A 6,064-nucleotide genomic window follows, 5' to 3' on the forward strand; every position below is an offset into this window, starting at 1 on the left:
GGGGTAAAGGGTAAAGTAAAAGATATTTTTTCCGGTAAACATTGGACAATAAATTTAGGACTGTATCAACTACTGGAAGGTTTACAGGAAGCTCTCGTGGGCACTCAGACCTGATGGGAGACAAACCTGCTCTCAGGGACATGTGTCACTTCCTCATCCCTGGAGCAGCCCAATCAGGATGTGGCTGCTTCAGTCTGGCCTCTGTCCACCACAGTCTTTACTGCCAGCAGATGGTCCGCCATCCTTGCGTCATTCACTCAAGATCCAAGGTCACGGCAAATATAAAAGGAGACTTCCCTGGTGGTCCAGTGGTTCAGACTCGGCTTCCACTGCAGGGAGCGCAGGTTCGATCCCTGGTCGGGGAACTAAGATCCTGCATGTCGCTCGTAGCAGCCAAAAACTATTAAAATAAATAAATAAAGTTTAAAAAAGATCCAAGGTCACGGGCAACTGGCCTGCAATTGGCCGAGTGTGGGTCCCATGCCTCCCCGCTTCCCCCCATCATTGGAGAGAGGAAGCATTTGCCTCTCCAGCTTCCACAGAGGCTGGAATGCGAGTGAGGCAGCAACCTATAGTTACCCCTGTGCTGAGATCACGCGGTAGGGGAAAGGTCACTTCTGCTGAGAAATGAGGTACACTGTGAATCCGGATAGCAGCTGGGCAGCCAGACCCAGACAGCAGCCCCGACCTGACTGAGAAGGCAGAGGGCCAGCCTGTGCTTGGGCTCTAGGAGCCGAGCCCAGGAGGGCTTCTTCCACTTCAGCGCTCCCACAGCACCTGCGTGGATCCTACTCATCACGTCACATCCTCTGCCCGGGTTTCATGAGTATCTCCCAGCGAGATGGCAAGCTTCTTACAGCAATCTCCAAGGAAGCTGACACAGTGCTATGAACATAACAATTACTCGAAACATATGTGTTGACTAAGAATATTGAAACCAATGACATATGTGAGTATCTCATAAAGTCACATTACGCTGTTTTCTGGAGAACTAGCACAGTGTCTGTGGGGTTGAGTAAGCCCATGTTCTCATCTGAGATCCGTGTGACCTTGAGCCAGTTATTTCTCCTTTCTGGGCCTCAGTTTCCTCATCTACGGATGTGGATGATAATACCTACCTTAAAAGCTTGTTGGGAAAATTAGAGGCAATATAGGCAAAACATCTGGCATGTACCAGGCATCCAACATACAAGTTTTAACAATTGTAATTAGATATGGACTTTTCATGTGCTGTTCCTGAAACAGACACTTCATGCCTTAAGGACAAATATGTTTTGTCTTTAAGTTCTCCTTTAGAGAATCTTCGATTAACCCCCAATTTGCTTTACATCATAGAGTATGTGTGTGTGACATACATACTTTTTTTTTAATTTCCAGGAGTTTTAGACCTTGATATTAGAAGATTAGCATTCATTCATAATTTGCTTTAAAATGGTATGATGAAAAGAGATAGTGCGGGCTTCCCTCATGGCTCAGTGGTTGGGAGTCCGCCTGCCGACGCAGGGGACGCGGGTTCATGCCCCGGTCTGGGAAGATTCCCACATGCCGCAGAGCTGCTGGTCCTGTGTTCCACAATGGGAGAGACCACAGCAGTGAGAGGCCCACATACCGCAAAAAAAAAAAAAAAAAGAGATAGTGCAACCCAATTCTGTCTGGAAAATATGTTGCAGTATCTTTTTGGATAACAGCAAAGACGTTTTAATCAAAAATTGTAGTGTGATTTGAGGCAAGAAGGTGAAAAGGCTTGGCACCTGGTTAATTAAGGTGCTGAATTTTCAAATTGTCAACAACTATTGAGTGCTCACTGTGTGCAGGGGATGGTCCCCAGCATTTAGTATGCACTGGGGAACAAACCAGAGGGAGATCCCTGCCTTCCTGGTGTCACCTTCTAGCAGGGGGAGACAGACCACCAACAATAGACAGAAAACAGAGTTAAACTGAACACTATATTAAAAGGTGGGGGGAACGTGGAGGGGAGGGCAGTGGAGGAGTGTAAGGAGGACTGGGCATAGGATTGAGTGCATCTAAATAGGATGGCTTGGGTGAGGTGCCCCACGTGGGAGTAGACTTAGAGAGTCCAAGAGAATCAAAGCCCCCAAAATGTGCCATGAGAACAAAATGATCTAGAATGGTTTTCTACAGGTGTCCCATTACTCTGAAAACTGACAGGTTCGGTTTTTCTTTTTTCTCTTAGGACATTGTATGGTAGATGTAATCACAGTCATTCTTTTGGAAAATGTCTCTGCCCCTCCTCCCCACCCTTCTTTTCAAGCATTATATATAGGATATGTGCTCAGAGAGGCAGCCAGATGTATGCTAGGGAAAAAAGTAAGTTCCTTTCGCTTAACAAGACATTTGTTCCTGCAGGGAAATATTTTTCTGATTTGAAATTTAAGTGAAACCCACTCAAATTTCATACTTAGTGAATTATTTTTTTTAAAGGGGCCTATCGATCCAAAACAGGTCCAAACAAGAGTGAGTGGGATACACCTGGGAATAGAGTGTGTACTGTTGTATATGGGTTTAGTAACCACCACACCTATTTCCAAAAGCTCCCTTGAGCCAGGATTTTGTTCTCCTGAGCCTAGAAGACCAAAAGGGTCATGGCACTGGGCCAGCGAGTCACCAGGGTAGGAGGAAATCCCCACCTGCAATTACTGGGATATTCATAAAACTGAGACTGTCATAAAAAAAATTCTGGTTTTGGTACAGAGTTCTCCCAGAACCACATGAAGTACACAGATGCCAAATCTTCAGAGTTCCAAGGGTAGCTCTCCAGTTAGCTCAATTTTTTTTCCTGTTACATCTAAACTAGAGGGATCCAAACCTGCAGCTCTGAGTGCTCTGCCCCATGGGATATGGAAGAGGAGGGGAAACCTTGCTTTTGATTACTGGTTTCCATGGTATCCAGGCAGAGAGAGGAGAAGAGAGGGGTTTGGGAATGGTCACTGCAAACTCAGCTAGCTTTGGGACAACGAATGCCCCAGTTCAGCTAAATAATCAGTTGGGAACGAAGAAACGAAGTCCTTAAGAGGGACCTGTGCTGAAAATTCAGTTTTGATCCTTCTGGGATCAAGACAGTGTCTGGGTAAATTTGCTGGACTCTCTTCTTGTTCTGTTTAAGCAGGTTGTTTTCTCTTCTGAATCCCTTCTGAATTCCATAATAAAAAGCAGTCCCTTATCTAAGCTCCTCTTTCTAAGAATAGTCAATGTAATGTTCTTTTGACCATGGGAACTGTAGTCTTTAGCGAGAAGTTTTCCAAACTGTTGCTGAGGAGCTGTGTTACAAATGAAGTCAGCAGCTCGGAGAGAATAACGCCCATTTGTTATTTGTTACCTCCTACCTGGCATGGACAGACAATAGGGACATTGCAATTTCCTGGCCGAGGTGGTGATTTAAAAATCAATTGCAGGGCTTCCCTGGTGGCGCAGTGGTTGAGAGGCTGCCTGCCAGTACAGGGGACACGGGTTCAAGCCCTGGTCTGGGAAGATCCCACATGCTGCAGAGCAACTGGGCCCGTGAGCCACAATTACTGAGCCTGCGCGTCTGGAGCCTGTGCTCCACAACAAGAGAGGCCGCGACAGTGAGAGGCCCGTGCACCGCGATGAAGAGGGGCCCCCACTTGCCGCAACTAGAGAAAGCCCTCGCACAGAAACGAAGACCCGACACAGCAATCAATCAATCAATCAATCAATAAATATTAAAAAAAAAATCAATTGCAGACCAGTATCAGGCTGGCCTGAGGTGCTTTGCTTTCTTTAATGAACTGAGATACTGAGGAAAGTTGCACAAAGTGAAGACGCAGATCAAGGGACAGAAGCCCCCTCGTGGTTCCCTACCCCCAGTCACTAACCTACTTCTTCCAGCACCATGCAGTAGTTTGCCTAGTTCTGAACTTGAAGTTAATGCAATTCTATAGATTGTACAGAATGTACGTTTTCATATCTGGCTCCATTCACTCGACATTGTGTTCATGAGATTCAGCTATGTTGGGAGTAGCAATAGATCATTTTTCTATAGAATTCTATTGCATGAATATACCAACATTTATCTATCCACTTATCCACTGGGGATATTTGGTTTGTTTCCAGTTGAAGCGGTTATGAAGGTCTCCATAAACATTCTTGTACATGTCTTTTGATGTACAAATGTCTGTGTTTCTGTTGTATATCCACCTAGAAATGAATCATCCCTGGGGCACAGGATGCATGTCTGCTCCACTTCAGTACATGTTGTCCAACCATTTTCCAAAGTAGTTACATCGATTTATATTTCCAGTATATGAGAGGTCCAGTTACTCCAGGTCATGGGCTGAATTATATCTTCCTAAAAGTCATATGTGGAGGTCCTAACTCCCAGCACTTTAGAATGTGACTGTATTTGGATATAGGGTCTTTAAAAACGTAATTAAATAAGGTCATCAGGGTGGCCTATTTGTCCAATGACTGCTGTCCTTAGAAGAAGAGGAAATTAGGACACAAATACACACAGAGGAAGGACCATGTGAAGACACAGGGAGAAGATGGTCACCCACGAGCCAAGGAGAGAGGCCTTCAGAAGGAACCAACTCTGCTGACACCTTGATCTTGGACTTCTAGCCTGCAGGATTGTGAGGAAATGAATTTCTGTTGTTTAATCCACCCAGTCTCTGGTACTTTGTTACAGCAGCCCCAGCAAACCAAAGCACTCCCCTCCACACCTTCACCAACACGTGGTATTATCAATCATTTTCGTTTTAGCCATTCTGGTTGGAGGGTGCAGTGATAGTTCATTGTTCTATTAATTTGCATTTCCCTGAGACCTCATGAAATAGAGCAAATTTTTCTATGTTTATTGACCATTTGGAGATCCTCTTTGGTGAACTGCCAATTCAAGTCTTCTATTGGGATGTCTTTTTTGATTTGTAAGAGTTCTTTCACATTCTGTGTTTAAGTCCTTTGTCAGACATATGTCAGCAAATGTCATCTCCCATTTTGTGGCTTGTCTTATTATTCTTTTAGTAATGTCTTTTGATGAGCAGAAGTTCATAATTTTAATGTAATCTAATTTATCAATCTTTTTCTTTATATTTTGTGTTTTATTTTAAAAAGCTTTACCTCATGGTAATGTAGATTTTCTCCTGTATTTTCTCCTAGAAGCATTGTCTAACTTTCACATCTAGATCACTGATATGAGAGGAATTCTTTTTTTTTTTTTAAGATCTACAGCACGTGGATTTTTTTTTTTGACCGCGTTGGGTTTTCGTTGCTGCGCACGGGCTTTCTCTAGTTGCAGCGAGTGGGAGCTACTCTTTGTTGCAGTGCTCAGGCTTCTCATTGCGGCAGCTTGTCTTGTTGTGGAGCACGGGCTGTAGGCACGCAGGCTTCAGTAGCTGCAGCACGCAGGCTCAGTAGTTGTGGCGCACAGGCTTAGTTGCTCTGCGGCATGTGGGATCTTCCCGGAGCAGGGCTCGAAACCGTGTCCTCTGCATTGGCAGGCGGATTCTTAACCACTGTGCCACCAGGGAAGTCCAGGACTTCATTTTTATGAATGATCTGAGGTAGTGGTCAAGATTCATTTTTTTCCCCCTGAAGATATCCAACTGATCTAGCACCATTTATTGAAAAAGCCATCCTTTCCTTACTGTTCTGCATTTGCATCTTTATAATAAATTAAGTATCTATATGTGTGTGGATTTATTTCCAGACTCTCTGTTCTGTTCATTGGTCTATCTTTGTGCTAATATCACACTGTCACATTATTTTAACATTATGGTAAGTCTTAACGTCTGGCAGAATAAATCCTCCAAATTCATTCATTCTTCTTCCAGGCTGTCTCTGCTATTTTTAGCACTTTGTATTACATAAATTTAGAATCAGCTTGCCAAGTTTCTATACATCTACTGGGAGTTTTATTTGGACTGCATTGAATTTGGAGAGAATTGACATTTACAAAATTGAGTGTTTCAGTTCATGAACATGGCATATCCCTACATTGACTTAGATATTTTTTTATCTCAATAATGACTTTTTACTGTCACTGCAGAAGTCTTCTATACCTTTCATTTGATATATACCTAATTAT

This window comes from Lagenorhynchus albirostris, chromosome 19 (assembly GCF_949774975.1).
Source record: "Lagenorhynchus albirostris chromosome 19, mLagAlb1.1, whole genome shotgun sequence".
In the NCBI taxonomy this organism is placed as follows: domain Eukaryota; kingdom Metazoa; phylum Chordata; class Mammalia; order Artiodactyla; family Delphinidae; genus Lagenorhynchus; species Lagenorhynchus albirostris.